We start from the raw sequence: 16,638 nt of genomic DNA, 5'->3' as shown, positions 1-16,638 counted from the left end.
TCTACTGTAACTTTAGGGAGATAAGATTTGTGGCTATAATCTATTCCACTACAACTTCAAGGAGATAAGATTCACCACAATGACTTCAATTCGTCCCACTACAACCTCAGAGGGATACGGTTTATAGCTTTAATTTTCTCTACTATAACTTCGGGGAGATAAAATTTGTCATGATAACTTCAATCCATCCCACTGCAACTTCAGGGGTGTAGGATTTGTAGTTTCACTTGTCTGTTACACCGTTCTCTGGGGAACATGACCTGTAGAATTTGTTTTATAGGCCTATATTTATGCCAAGTGCTTAAGATGTTATGATCAGAATGAATCAAATACTCCTAGCTAGATGTATATGAATGATATTTGTATGAATGAAAAATGTCATTTTTAAGAATGATCCCCTCTTTAGGTTGACATTCCTCATTTTTCATCAAGGTTCTATCACTGACGCATTACCTTGCCTTCTTGTTCAACTGGTATCTTTGACAGAAAACTCGAGAAAATAATCACAATTTAAACTATTCATTTCCAAACATTTCCAACTCTTAGATTTGGTTAGTTCTGACTAGTGGTCTTGTTTCAGGTCCTTGTACTATTTAGAAAAGCTTTTAAAGCAATATGCAGAAATCCTTTTACTTGAATATTATTAGTCCATTAATCATTATTTCAATGTAAAATACTTGAAAAATATCATAACAGTGGACAAGATTGAAATTTATTGAGAGCAAAGATCAAAATGAATAAATTAATCAAAATAACAAACATTGATAAAATACAAAATGAGTAAGATGAAACTAGGTGCCCCAGAAATCGCAGCATGAGCTTCTCCGCACTTACTTCTCAACGGCCTTTTGAACTTGATGTGTGTTTAGGAGATCTAGAGTACTTTTTTGATGGCTCAAGATGTAGCGTTCCTCCTCCTTGTTAATTCTGAGAGGAGAACACTACCACATGCCCCATCTTCGATCAAAATTTGAATTGCCCTTTCCTAGGTTTTCAACTCAAAACCTCTTTGGTCTCAATGCGCCCTTTTACGAGTTTTCGCCTTGGCCTCTCTTTTTACTTTTCTTCTTTTTTTAAAGTGAATTATTTCTTGACTGAATCTGAATTCACAGAATTAGGCAGATTTTTGCCATCCATCTCGGTCAGAATCAACGCTCCTCTAGAAATGGCCTTATTTACTACATAAGGTCCTTCCCAGTTTGGCATCCACTTTCCTCTGAAGTCTTTTTTTATGAGAATGATCTTTTTCAATACCAGGTCCCTCCTCATGGAACTATTTGGGGTGAAATTTTTTGTCAAAAGCTTGCATCATTCGTTTTTGGTGCATCTGACCATGACAGATAGCTGTCAGCCTTTTCTCTTCAATCAAGTTCAATTGATCATATCGAGATTGAATATATTCTACTTCGTCTAAATTCAACTCTAACAAAACTTGGAGAGAATGAATCTCGACTTTAATGGGCAAAACCGCCACCATTTCGTAAATCAATGAGAAAGGCATTGCCCCGGTGGAAGTTCTGATAGACATTCGATAAGCATATAGGGCAAATGGTAACTTTTTATACCAATCTTTATAAGTCTTAGTCATTTTCCCCCACAATCTTCTTAATATTATTATTGGTTGCCTCCACTGCACCGTTCATTTTTAGGCGATATAGTGATGAGTTGTGGTGTTTGATCTTAAACTGACTGCAGACTTCTGATATTATACTGTTGTTCAAATTTAATGCATTGTCAGATATGATCCTTTCTGGCATTCCATACCGACATATGATCTCTTTATTTAAGAATTTACTGACTGCCGACTTCGTGACATTGGCTTTAGAAGCAGCTTCTACCCATTTGGTGAAGTAATCGATAACTACGAAGATGAATCGATGCCCATTGAAAGCTTTTGGCGAGAACGGCCTAATGAAATCCATGCCCCACATAGAAAAAGTCCATGGAGAAGTCATGACATGAAGAGGTGAAAGAGGCACATGAATTTTGTTTCCATAAATTTGACACTTATGATATCTCTTGGCATAACTGATACAATCCCCTTTCATGGTAGACCAATAATATTCAAATCTCATGATTTGCCTAACATTATAAAACCATTAGCATGTGTTCAGGAAACACCCTCATGGATTTCTTTTAAGATTTTCTTAGCCTCAACAATGTCCACACATCTTAGTAGCACCTGATCCTTTTTTCTTTTATATAGGATCTCTCTATTTAAGACATAGTCATTGGTCAATCTTCTCAATGTCCTTTTATCATTCTCAGTTGCTTAGTCAAGATATTCACGATTCTTTACATATTGCAGTATATCATGGTACCAAGGCCTTTTCTTCTTCTTCGATGTTGTAACAATGAGCTAGAGCCTCATAAATACTCATCCGGATAGGTTTTACATCCTCTTGTTTGTTCATTTTGACCATAGAAGCTAAAGTAACTAGGGCATCAGCCATCTGGTTTTCATCTCATGAAAGGTAGAAAAAGGTGATGTCATCAAACTCTCTCATTAACTCCAGGACCAGCCTTCTATACTCGATCAATTTGGGATTTCTTATCTTCCATTCACCTTTGAGTTGATAGATCACTAGTGTAGAATCCCCATATACCTCTAGTACTTTGATCTTGTGTTCTATGGCTGCACGAATACTCGTGATGCATGCTTCGTATTCTGTCATATTGTTCGTGTAATCAAAACCTAATTTACTAGTAAAGGGATAATGACCTCCATTTTGGGATACTAGGACTGCCCTGATTCTGTTACCCGCAGCGTTTGAAGCTCTATCAAAATTTAATTTCCAAGGATGTCCTTCTTGAGCATCTTCTTCATTGGTTGCAACATATATTAGATCTTCATTCAGGAAATCAAAGTTCAAAGGCTCGTAATCTTCTAGAGCTATGCTGGCTAGAAAATATGCTATTGCACTCTCTTTTATTACCTTATGTTTCACATAAATTATATCAAATTTGGAAAGTAGAATTTGCCATCAGGCTATTCTTCCATTCAGAGTAGTCAACTCTATCATGTACTTTAGAGGGTCCATTTTTGAGATGAGCCAAGTTGTGTGGTAAATATTGTATTATCTCAATCTTCGGGTTGTCCAAATCAAGGCACAACACAACTTCTCGATTGGCGAATATCTTATCTAACATTCAATAAATTTCTTACGAGATAGTATATCGCTCTTTCTTTTCTTCCTGACTCATCATGTTGACCAAGTACGCGTCCCATGAAATTATCGAATACTACCAAGTACAGTATCAATGGCTTATCTGGGATAGGCGACATCAGCATTGGGGCATTGGACAAGTAATGTTTAACCTTATCAAAAAAATTTTGGCACTCCTCATCCCATACACCTTGATTGTGTTTCTTAAGGGGACAGAATATGGGATTGCATTTCTCGGTCAGTTGTGAAATGAACCGGGCGATGTAATTTAGTTTTCCTAGGAAACCTCAAACTTCTTTTTGAGTGCGCGGCGGAGGCAACTCCTGTATAGCCTTGACTTTATCTGAGTTGATTTCAATCTCCTTTTCACTGACTACAAATCCTAGCAATTTTCCCGACCTATCCTAAAGGTACATTTTGCTAGATTGAGCTTTAGCTGAAATTTTCTCAACCTCAAGAATAATTTCCTCAGGACTTGTATATGCTCCTTTTCTGTTCGAGATTTTACGATCATATCATCGACATAAACCTTAATTTCTTTGTGCATCATATCATGAAACAGGGCTGCCATGGCTCTTTCATACGTCGCTCTTGCATTTTTCAGTTCGAATGGCATCACTTTATAGCAAAATGTTCCCCACATGGTTATGAATGTCGACTTTTCCATATCTTTAGGATGCATCTTAATCTGGTTGTATTCAGAGAAACCATCCATGAAGGAAAACAGTGAGTAACCTATTGTGTTGTCCACTAAGGTGTCAATATGAAGCAATGGGAAATTATCTTTAGGGTTGGCCTTGTTTAAATCCCTGTAGTCTACATACATTCGTACTTTCCCATCTTTTTTAGGGACGGAGACAATATTTGCTACCCATTTTAAGTATTTAAGCACTTGTAAGAAACCAGCGTCAAATTACTTTTTGACCTCTTCTTTTATTTTCAGTAAGACGTCGGGCCTCATCCTTCGGAGCTTTTATTGACTAGCTTGCACTCTTCCTTTATGGGGAGCCGGTGTACCACGATATCAGTATTTAGCCCAAGCATATCTTGATATGACCATGTGAAGACATCTTTGAATTCTTGGAGTAACTCAATGATGTCTCGCTTTGTCTCTACGGTGATGCAAGCTCTGATCTTTACCTCTTTCTCTTCTCCTAAGCTCACAATTTCTACTGACTTTTTGTAAGGTAGGATTTGTTTCTTATCTTATTCTACTATCTTTAACAAATCAAGAGATAGATTACCATCTCGATCATCTTCAAAGTCCTGAGGTTCCTCTGAACACATATCTTACTCAAACAGAGATTCTGAGTTAGTAGTAGCGTTACTCATATCATTGATATCTGAAGACCTATTATATAAACGAAGGGAACCCAAAAAATAAACGAATCTAAGAATAATTATCAGTGTGGTATGAGTATGAATAAAATGGTAAAAATAAAAGAATATTTTCCCAAAATGAAACACAAAGATGCATTTTATTGAAATAAAGATTTTGGACATATGCCTATTTCACAAAAGGGTTCTTATTGCTTCCAGGCTTAGAGCAATAAGTGTGTCTTGAACATTACTCTTAATTAGTTCTAAAAATTACAGGGATCTCTTCCGCAGTCCAATTGTTCAGAATACTTTCGAGGATATAAGGATGAATGCCTGATAGGTTTTCTTCCCCAATTCTTTCTTCGGATATAGCGTTGATGCACAGATTTCCGAACATTCCTTCTAGCCTTTGATCTCTTCAAAGAATTCCAACTTTTTGTTATCCATTAGACTTTGCACCAAAGTTTTGAATTCAATGCATTCTTGGATTTCATTACCTTCTTCAGCGTGGAACTCACAGTAGCTCCGTACTTCTTTAAGTCTCTCCTCTAAATCTTGCATTATTAATCCCCCGTCTATCATCATTTGCCAAAAAAAATTTAGTGGGGTTTTTACTTCCGCCACATTAGTTTTGGTTCTCTTTTCTCTACTCTTAATTTCGCGTTTACTCTTTGATTTGAATGACTGGGTAACGGATTTCCTGGCACATTAGGTCCTGATGGATCATCGAACCTTACGATCTTCATCTTGATGATCCTCTCAATCAACTTTTTGAATGTGATGCAGTTCTCAATTGAGTATCCCATTATTCCTACGTGGTACTCTCATTGAGCATTCACATCGTACCATTTTGGGAACAGAGGTTGTATGGGTTTTAAGTAAAATGGGGATACCACATGCGCATCAAACAAGTTCTGATATAACTCCCTATATGTCATAGAGATGGGTGTGAACTAGAGTTTTTCTGTGTTTGGTCTTGAGTTAGATTCTTGTATTGAGGGGATTTAATGGTTGGTTGTTACGGTCTTTGATTGGCGTCCAGTGATCAGTTTTAAATGGCCTTTATTATACATGCTCCTTGTGTTCACTTCATTTTCTTTCTTCTTCGGGGCCAGTCTTTTGGCTTTTTTCCCCACGTCTATTTTCCCACTCCTTACTGCATTTTCAATCATTTCTCCAGACATTACTCTATCTAAAAAGCTCTTGGTAGCACTTCCCAACATATGGTTAATGAACGGGGCTTTTAGAGTGTTTATGAAAAGCATTGTTATTTCTTTCTCCAGAAGAGGTGGTTGGACTTACATTGCCACCTCTCTCCATCTTTGAGCATACTGCCTAAAGTTTTCACTTTGCTTTTTTCCATATTCAGCGGCGTAATTCAGTCAGGTGTCATGCCAATCACATGGCCGTATTATTTCATGAAAGCCTGTTCTAGGTCTTTCCATGAGTTGATTTTGGCACAGCTTAACTGGTTGTAGCACTTGGCGACCGACCCGAACAAATTATCCTAGAGGCTATGAATTAATAATTGGTCATTATTGATGTATCCCGACATTCTTTGACAAAACATTGTGATATGGGCTTTAAGACAACTAGTCCTATTATATTTTTCGAATTCTGGATTTTTGAATTTTGGTAAGAGCACTAGATCAGGGACTAAGCTCAACTCCTTAGCATCAACCCCATAAAGGTAATCAGCATTCTCCATAGCTCTGAATTTCTCCTCCAACCACTTGCACCAATTTTTCAGCCGTTTCGACAACTCAACTCTTCTCTATTATTTTTTTATATATGTTTTCAAAAATAAAAAAATAAAGAATGAAAATATAAAAAAATCACCTTTCTTTTTTAGTTTGTATCTGATTTCTATTTCTTTTTTTGTATTTCTCCGTAAAAAACTACAATCCATGGTATTTCTTTTTTTGTATTTCTATTTCTTTTTTATATCCATGAATTACATTGTTAATTACTGTTTCTTTCTATTGTTTTCATTAATGTTTCTGTCATTTTCCATTCCCTTTTTTGTAGGTACCGGCACGGTCAACGAAGGGGAGAGAAGAGGTGCCCTTTACCGTTTTGGTGCAAGGTGGCAGAAGCGCATCAGATCTTGGGACGAGGAGCCCGCGACACAATCAAGTAGAAACGGCAAGGAGGCTAGGGCTTTGTTTGTTTTACTAAAAAATGTTTAGGTTATTAGGCTATTTGGCCATTAAGGTTTATTTTTTATTTTATATTGGGTTGTTTTGAGCTTACAAATTCAGGCCTGATATTTTTGTATTTTTGGCCTTTTTTTTAATTGGACTTAAAATTATTATTATTTTTTTTTGGTTTCTATTTAAGGTCCGGATAAAATTGGGCCTTTACAGTTTTAATGTACAAAGACTAATTTACTTATATCTTAATAGAAAATGTAAAATACTATGCAACTTTTAATATAAAGTCTTCTATGATACTTTTACTTATATTGGTCCAACCTTCGCTATCAAGGTGTTCAAATTTGGCCATCAAAACCAAATATTTTTCATTAAACATAAAAATTAAAAACCATAAAATGATATTTTTTTCGAAGCCAGTCCTTTTGAAATTAATCATAACGTTTGGTACTAGGATCCTAAATGATCCCTAGCCTCATTTGGTAACTATAGGGTAATCTTTTTAGGTGGAATCTAATTACAGTGCAATTTTGAGGTAATTAAATGGCACATTAAATTGAAGGGTTGCAATGCGTCAACACCTAGATTCTCAATATCCGGCCAGGGATAGATCCAAGGACTGTCTTAGAGTTTTTAGATATTTAAATTTTATATATAAATTATCATGTATTTTAGATTTGCTGTCCACAATGTATATCATTTGCCCTCTTTGGTCAAATTGTATTTCATATAATTCGCCCCCTTAAACCTAAACTTATTATATAACTTTAATTTGTAATTAAATTGTATTTCACAAAGTATTTTTCAGTTTTTAATTATATAAATTTAATAATAATCAAATATTAATGTATGATGGGTCTTGAAAGACTAAACTTAGAGGCTCAATCTGAACTTTAAAGTCAAATTCCAGAATTAAGTGATTTGGCTCATACCCATACATATTAGATTAGTGACTTTCTTGTATTTTGATTTGTATGTCTTGCTAAGGAATTATCTTCCTCTGGTAAGGTACCGACAGTGCCGAGAGAAAAAGAAAAGAGTTTGATGCTAAGATTAAGAGCACAAAGTAAAAAAATACAAATTATATTCCTTTCGGCTTCTTACGCAAAAGATCTCTCGGTAAATATTTTTGCATAAATTATGTTCTTTATTTATTTGACTTTTTTTCTTCTTTCCTAATATTTTGTTGCTTAATATGTTATTACAGCCTTCAGGTTTTCCAATTAAATTATGGTCAAGAAAAAGATCGAATCTTTTTTCAAGAAAAGGGTGTCAGAAAGAAATAATAATCAATCGGTTTCTAAACCTTCTGTTATTAGTGGAGAAAAATCAAATATCAAATCTTCCTAAGCTCCTGAATGAGATATCAAGTCTTCTCAATCCCAAGTTGCTAAACGCAATATATAGAGTCTTCCCAAGCTCCTAAACGAGATATCAAGTCTTCTCAATCCCAAGATCCTAAACGAGATATCGGATCTTCTTAAGTTCTTAAACATCCTCGTAAGGTGCCGAGAGTTGAAACAAATAAGTTTCATGCTTCTTCTTGAAAGCATGACTGGGATTACCCTCCAAATCAACAGGGCGAAGTCCGTCGAGCTTACATTAAGTTTGGGTCATATCAACCGATTCCTCCAAGTGAGGCTCCAATATCTCCTCAGAATATTGATAAGAATGGATGTCAATTTCTCCCATCTTGGTACAAGTTATTCTTGGATTGGCTCAAGTTTTCTAAGAATGTCGCATATTTTCTTCCTTGTATTCTCTTCAAAAAGCCATTTGGGCATCATACAAATACTTTTACAAGTCAAGGATTTTGATCATGGAAGAAGGTCAATAAATGATCTAAATGTCCTTTTGTTACTCACGTACATAAGGATGCAAATTCTTTAAATAAGAATGCAATGAAAAATTATCTTGATCTTCAGAATTCCTTGCAAAATATTGAGAGGATTATTAAGAAACAAAATTCTGAACAAGTTGTAAGAAATCGTCTATCGCTCAAGGTGTCCATAAATGTTGTCAAGTGGCTTGTATTTCAAGGTTGTGCCTTCAGGGGACGCGATGAAGCACAGATTCAATAAATCAAGGTAACTTTCTTGAACTAATAAAACTTCTACCTTTTTATAATGAAGATGTGAGGGCAATTGTCTTAGAAAATGCCTCTCAAAATGCACAGTATATCAATCCGACTGTTCAAAAGGACATTCTTTCTATTTTGGTAAGTAAAATCCAAGGATTTATTTGGGAATATATTGGAGATTGGAGATTCAAAGTTTTGTATTATAGTGGATGAAGCTCGTGATAAGTCAAAGAAAGAACAAATGTTAATTGTATTGTGGTTTGTTGATAAAGAATGTTTTTTACATGAAAATTTCTTTGATTTGGTTCATGTGAAGGAGACCACATCATTAGCTTTGGAAAAGACAATCTATGAAGTTTTTTTACGTCATTGCCTTAACGTGGATATATTCGTGGTCAAGGATATGATGGTGCAAGTAATATGCATGGCGAATGGAACTGCTTGCAAACATTATATTCTAAAAAGTGACGATTTGCATACTATGTTCACTTCCTCACTCATCATCTCCAATTAACTCCAGTAGTTGCATCCAAGAAGGTTATTCCTATTTGTCAATTTATTTCATACTTGACTGGTATAATCAATTTGGTTGCTTCTTCAAGCAAGTGACATGATCAGTTAAGAGACATTGAGGCATCTCATATTGTGAAGTTGATTGGCAATGGGAAAAATCAAGTCGGTACTCTCGAACGTCCAGGCAATACACGATGGGGTTCTCATTTAGCTTCTCTCAATAGCTTGATGAGGATGTTCAATTCCATCTGTGTTGTATTACAAGATATCATCAAGTCCGACAACCTTACTTAAATGAGTGAAGCTGATGGAATATATGATGCAATAACATCTGTTGAATTTGTTTTCATCTTGCATTTCATGATTGAGATGCTTGGAATCACTGAGGATCTCTACCAAGCATTGCAGTATAAATCGCAGGATATACTAAAAGCGATGTAGCTGGTGTCACAAACTAAAACGCTTCTCCAAAAATTCAGATAACCTAGGTGGGTTCCTTTGTTTGAGAAAGTGAAATTATTTTGTAAAGATCATGAGATAGAAGTTCCTAATTTAAGTGCTTTGTACAAAGTTGGTTGGGGTTGATCTCGCATCCAGAGAGATAACCTCACAATTGAACATCACTATTGGTTTGATATATTCATTGCTGTTATCGATTCATTGCTAACAAAAATGAATTCTTGCTTTAATGATAAAGTAGTGGACTTACTTGTTCTTAGCTACGCTTTGAATCCACGTGATAATTACAAAGCTTTTGAGTGGAAGATATCTGCAAGCTTATGAATTATTTTTATCCGAACGATTTTACGAAGCAAGAAAAGCTACACATGAAGATTCAATTAAAGCATTTTCAACTCAATGCTCATCAAAGTACGGAGTTGCAGAAAGCTTCTACAGTTGTCATGTTGTGTCAAGTGCTAGCTAAGACAAATAAGTTAAGTATTTATCCTCCTCTTGATAGAATTATTTGTCTTGTGCTAACTCTTTCGTGTCTACTGTAACAACTGAACGGGTATTTTCAGCTATGAAAATTGTGAAGACAAGGCTTCACAATAGAATGAATGATTTTCTTTCAACTTACTTGGACATACAACGAAAAAGAGATAGCTCGAGAATTTTTAATAGATTCTATCATTGATGAATTTGATCTTATGAAAAAGCAAAGGGTGCAATTTAGGATACCTAGTATTAAGAAATAAGACAAAGGTCAAGTTTTTTAATTTAATTTTTATAATTATAATGATATTTTTTATATTTGTAGTATAGTATTAGTTTTTTTTTTAATATTAGAAAGAAATATTTAATTTTATATAGTGTGATTTCTTTTTTACAATTAAATAGTTCATGCTTTTTAAAAAACATTAAATTAATTTTTTTGATAAAAAAAATACAAAAAGAATCGATACTTTTTTACGTTAAAAAAAAGTCGTTCAGATTTAAAAGTTTCACCCCTTTAAAGTAAAATCATGGATCCATCCCTATATCTTGCTAGAGTGTTGTTGTTGCTGTAGTGCAGGCTCTAAATACTGTCAAACTATAAAATGATTGAAGTTTGATGGGAAAAATTAACAAGGAACTATGGCGTGTACCAATAAATATTTTTGGTTATGATTGAGACTAAAAAGTGTGAAATTTATTAGTTAATTATTGACTGAATTATTTAGTTGGACACCTAATTTTTATAGTGTTTTTATTTTAGATAATTAAAATAAAAGCATTGCAATTTCGTCACTTAATTTTTTAGGTGTTTTTATTTTAGTCACTCAACTATTAAATCTCTAACAGTAGATGACTATACATGCCACTTCATGTTTATACTTTCATTTTAATCACCTTTCTAGTTTGCTTTTATTTTTGTCACCACCAAAATTTGTTTTTAAGTCTTGATCGGAGTAAAAAAAAACTGATGAAAATGAAAAAGTGGTAGAAATTAAAATAATTCTTTAAAAAATTGTCAAATTATACTTGTTTACCTATTGTTGAAAGCTTTAAATTACGTTTTTTTTTTCAATATTGAAATTTTAAATTTCAAAAGAAAAAAATCATTTAAATAAATTATTAGAAAAAGTTATCTCGTGATAGTGTTAGCCTAATTGTTACTATAATATTGAAATTAATTAAACTAATCAATTTAATCTCCTTCTAAAATTTTTAAATATTTTATTTTATGTTTCCAATTAAAATCTGCTCCAATAACTTATATTTAATAATTGTCTATGAATCTCAAATTTCTTTTTATTATATGATATTAAATCTTCCACACCAAGTTAAAAGGAAAGAAAAATCATTGCAATTTAAATTCTGTAGAGAATTATTAAATATGAGTTATTTGAGCTTCTTTCGTTGAAACTAATCTGAAAAGATAAAATAAAATTTTAAAATTTAGGAAGAGTTAGTTAATTTAATTAATTTCAATATTACAATAACAAATTAGTTGACAATGTCAAGGAATAAAAAAAATTATTGCAATTTATTTAATTGATTTTGATATTTTAAAATTAAAATTTTAACGTTAAAAAAAATTAAAATTTTTAACAATGAGATAAACAAATACAATATGACAATTTTTAATGCATTATTTAGTTTTTTACCATTTTTTAACTTTAATCCTTAATTTTTTTTACCCTGATTAATCCTTTAAAAAATGATTTCTTTAAATAACTAAAATGAAAGTTTAAACATTAGGTAACATGTATAGTCAACCACCTTTAAAAATTTAACAATTAAGTAACTAAAATGAAAAAAAATTAGATAAAAGAATTACAAAAATATAATTTTACATAACCAGAATAAAAACGAATAACTTTCATGTGAAATCGATAACCTGTTAAGTTTATTAAAGGACTTGTACACATTCACATTCCATCATCTCTTCTTAGATTAACAGACAAATTCTAAAATAATTTATACAAATAATTATAAAATAATTTTATTTTTAAATTTTAAATTTTAAACACTAAACACATAAGTTTTAGATTCTAAACCCAAATCCATAATTTTAAAATCCTAATCCTTCACCAATAAACTCTAAAACATTAAATTTAAATCCTCAACTCCAAAAATTTCATACTATACATCTTTAAAAATTAAAATCCTAAACCCTAAAATTTAAATAATAAATTATAAATATTAAATCGTGGCACTTAAATCTGGCAAAACCTTAAACATTAAATTTTAAAGTTTAATTATTAATTTTTTTAAAGAAAATTTTAATCTTATATCTTAAAAAAATAAAAAAAATGGTTATATATGATTCGAAAATTGATATTCACTTGAATTTAAATGCATTATGTATTCAATTAGTGGTTTAAGATTTAATTTTTTTTAAGGAAAATAGTTTGTGCTAGGTAAATTTTCAAACAATCTAGAACGTTGAACAGACTCCCTTCAATTAATATGCAATATTAAATAATAATATACATTAAATTCCACCCCACCTTAACTATCTGTTGTCCTTTAGTCTGACATAGGTAAATATATATTTTTAAAACTAATCAATTGGATTTACTAATTGAATCAACAAAATCAAAGAAAAAATATATAATAAAGCCGTGACTACACAATAACAAAAATAAAAACTAAAAAGCCAATTAAAATAAAATCCTATGCTTTGAAAACCACTAAAACCAATGGTATTCTAGGGCCCAAAATTAATTCCTAATTATCCAACTGATTTGATTCCAAGAAGTTTCCTTTTTTTTCTCTAAGATACCCTTTAAGTCATATTTTGCCCCAGTGCTTCACCAACCGGTTAAGATTCCCTCCTCTTCCATCTTCCTCTTTGCAAACGATGACACTTCTCTTAACATATACATTTGCTCTTTCCTTTTCAAAACCACAGTTTCTAGGATGTAAGTAAACCCATTTCTTTCTCTTGCAGTGTATGAGAAATGACAGGTATGAAAAAATTCATTCAGCTTTCTGATATCTTCGACGGAGGCACTAATCACCGATTCATCTCTCCTGTTGATATTTGCCTTTTTTATTATTGTGAGAGTATCTCCCTCAATCTTGACCCTTTGGAGTCCCAGAACTACTCCCATATGTGTCACCTAGAGACATGCAACCTTCTCTATTACAAACACTAATGAAATACATTTGTTGATTATTATTTTTGAGCCTACCACCATCCCATCAGGCCTCTGTACTACCAGTATCGGACACGATTCTTTTTTGCTCCTTTGAAAAACTCTACCAAAGTATCTTTTGATAAAATCTGACATCAGTAGTCTCTATCCTTCTAGTATAGGAATTCTAAAAGATAACTGTTTTCTAACCTCTCCCCATTCTATTGTATATTTTTCACCATTTCCAAAATTTCTTGAACCGGTTGACTATGTCTTTCATGCAGGACTCATTTCCTAGATGTCCAGATTGCCCAAATAGCCCGATTATTAAACTCCTCTGCCTACTTGTTCCATTCTCTAGTAGGTATGTCATCCATTCGCTATATCCAACTGCTGAAAGATTTTGTAGCTACCCAATCTCTAACTTACCCCATAATTCCTTCATAGTTACACAATCCCGAAACACATGTTCGACAGTTTCGCAGGCATCCTCACATATGTGCATGTCGTTTCATTCCCTAGTATCTTGAAGGCTAGGTTGTTGAAGGTCATGACAAAGTTACTAAACACCCTCCAATTTGTAATTTTAACTTTGCTTGCTTTGTTGAGCTTTTGATATTTCATACAAACTCTTCAACTTGTGACAGTACGTATGGGAATGAGTTCGTTGTTATCATTGCTGACTACTGTCACTCTTCCTTTCTTAGGAACGAGGCTCACTCAAGAGCTATTAGAAATTGGGTATATAATCCCAGCTTCCAACCATTTGATAAACTCCTTCTTAACTACTTCCTTCATGACAGGATTAAGTCTCCTTTGTTGTTCAATAGATTTGCCATGGTAATCTTCAAGTATTATTTTGTGTATGTAGACTGTTAGGCTAATTCCTTTGATATCCACAATTGACCATACTAAAGCTTTCTTGGATTTCTTTAAAACCTCTAGTAATTGCATCTCCTGGTCTCTTGTAAGCTTAGTATAAATAACTACAGGCAATGTATCATCTTCTCCCAAATAAGGGTACTTCAAATGCACTGGTAATGGCTTTAAATCCAGCACTGGTGAATCTTTTATTGATGAGTGAGGAGGGTTGAAAGAGTGACTTGATAAATCTAATTATTCAAAGCTCCTTCTGCATCCATTTTCAAATTGTTGAGTTTCCATCAAATCTTCATATTCTTCAGTCGAATTTGTTTCATTTAATTTGATAGCGTCTACATCAAAATTCTTATGTATATGTCCTGCAAATTCTTCCTGAATTACAATGTCAACAAATTCTATAGCATGAGATTCTTCTTCTGGATCTGCACACTTTAAAGCATCAAACACATTAAAAGTCAATTGCTGATCATTAATTCTCATAGTTAACTCACCTTTCTGTACATCAATCAATGTTCTACCAGTTGCTAAGAAAGGTCATCCAAGTATTTTAGGTACCTCTTTATCTGCTTCACAGTCTAAAATAATAAAATCGGTTGGAAAGATGAACTTGTTGCCTCTTTCCAGTACATATTTAATTTCACTTTCTGGATGGACATATGATCTATTAGCTAGTTGTAGTGTGACTGTAGTAGGTCTTACCTTTCCTATCCTAAGTTTCCTGAAAACAGACATAGGCATTCGATTGATACTTGCACCTAAATTGCATAATGCTTTGTCTATAATATGATTTCCAATTGAACAGGGTATAATGAAACTCTCTGGATCTATTAATTTTGGTGGTAGTTTGTTCTTCAGTATTCATGTGCACCCTTTAGTAAGTGCAACAATTTCAAACTCCTCTAACCTTCTCTTCTTGGATGGGATATCTTTCATGAATTTTGCATAGTTAGGCATTTGTTCTAATACTTCCACCAAAGGTATATTGATGTGTAATTGCTTTAAGACATCTAGAAATTTCTTGAATTAAACATCTTGTTTCGACTTTTGAAAACACTGGAGAAAAGGTGGCGGTGCTTTCCTTCCATTTGTTGAGGTTGCCTTGCCATGGCATTTGTATTGGCTCAACAAGATGAATTTCTTCTGTATGCTTTTGTCTTTTTCTATGTTTTGTAGTTTGTTCCACTTTTGGTTTGAAAGTTGTGCTTCTAGGAACTTCAGAACTTTTCTCCTTAAATAAGGCATCATTAGCAACTCCTAGCAACTAAATGCCACTCCAGAGTGTTACGGCTTTACATTGTTCCTTTCCTTGAGATATAAAAATTTTTGTGTCACTGGACAATCCTTCTTGTTGTTTGGAGCTTAATACAGTGGCAATTTGTCCCACTTGATTCCCCAGAGCTCTTAAGGAAGCTGCCTGGCTCTGAATAATTACATCATTCTTAGTTATATACTCTTTTAATAAAGCTTCCATAGTTGATGTTGAAGATGAAGAACTTTGGTGCACATTTTGCAGTGTCATTAGTTGACTGTGTCCAGGTAGTACACCAGTTGCATTCTATCGATTAACAATGCTGGCATTTCCCATTCCCTGATTACTCCAGCTAAAATTTGAATTTTGCTTTCACCCAGGATTGTAGGTGTTGGAGTAGGGATTGTTGTTGCTACGATTAAAATTTCCCATGTAATACGCAGAGGCTGGATTGGATAAGCATTCATAAAAAACATGATCTTCTCCACAATATACACATGCTAGTTCTGCAACCTTCATCTCATGTACTGTAAAGGGTTTTTTCAGACTTTTAATTATATTTCTTAAAGATGATACCTGATCTATTAACAATGTAATCGTATCAAGTTCCATTGCTCTAGCAACTCTTCTACTAGTACCAAATCTAGTAGTGGGGTACTGATAATCATTGTTTTCTATTATTTACAGAATTTCGTATGCTTCATTGTAGGATTTTTCAAGCAACGTCCCATTAGTAGGTGCATCCATCACCATTCGTGTATGATCATTTAATCCATTGTAGAACATTTCCATTTTTGTCCAATACTGAAAACCATGCATCGAGCATTTTCTAATTAATTCCTTGAAATGCTCCCATGCTTCGTATTATGTTTCATCTACAGATTACCTGAACGATGTAATGTCATTCCTCAGCTTGGCATTCATGTTGGGAGGATTGTACCTAAGCAAAAATCTCTGACACAGTTCATTCCAAGACACCACCGTACCTGATGGTAATGCATTCAACCATGATCTGGCCTGATCTCACAATGAATAAGGGAATAATTTTAATCCAATGGCATCTTCAGGAACACCCTATTGCCTGAATCGATCATAGGCTTCAAGAAAAAGTCTCAAGTGCAATTTGGGATATTCAGTTGGTAAACCACTAAACTGCCCTATCATTTGTAGCTTTTGAAACATTATTGGTTTTAATTCAAAGTGTTGG

The 16,638-nt window shown here is 33.5% G+C and overlaps 1 non-coding gene across 1 annotated transcript; it reads left to right on the top strand.

Annotated features, from left to right (window-relative positions):
- Positions 1-16,239: 16,239 nt before the first annotated feature.
- LOC121228434 (small nucleolar RNA R71) lies at positions 16,240-16,346 on the top strand. Its single transcript, XR_005926010.1, has one exon. It is a non-coding gene; the product is annotated as a small nucleolar RNA R71 (small nucleolar RNA).
- Positions 16,347-16,638: the final 292 nt, after the last annotated feature.

This window comes from Gossypium hirsutum, chromosome A04, assembly GCF_007990345.1.
Source record: "Gossypium hirsutum isolate 1008001.06 chromosome A04, Gossypium_hirsutum_v2.1, whole genome shotgun sequence".
NCBI lineage: Eukaryota > Viridiplantae > Streptophyta > Magnoliopsida > Malvales > Malvaceae > Gossypium > Gossypium hirsutum.
The sequence above is the reverse complement of the archived record's forward strand: the minus strand, read 5'-3'. Positions and strand labels throughout refer to the sequence as shown.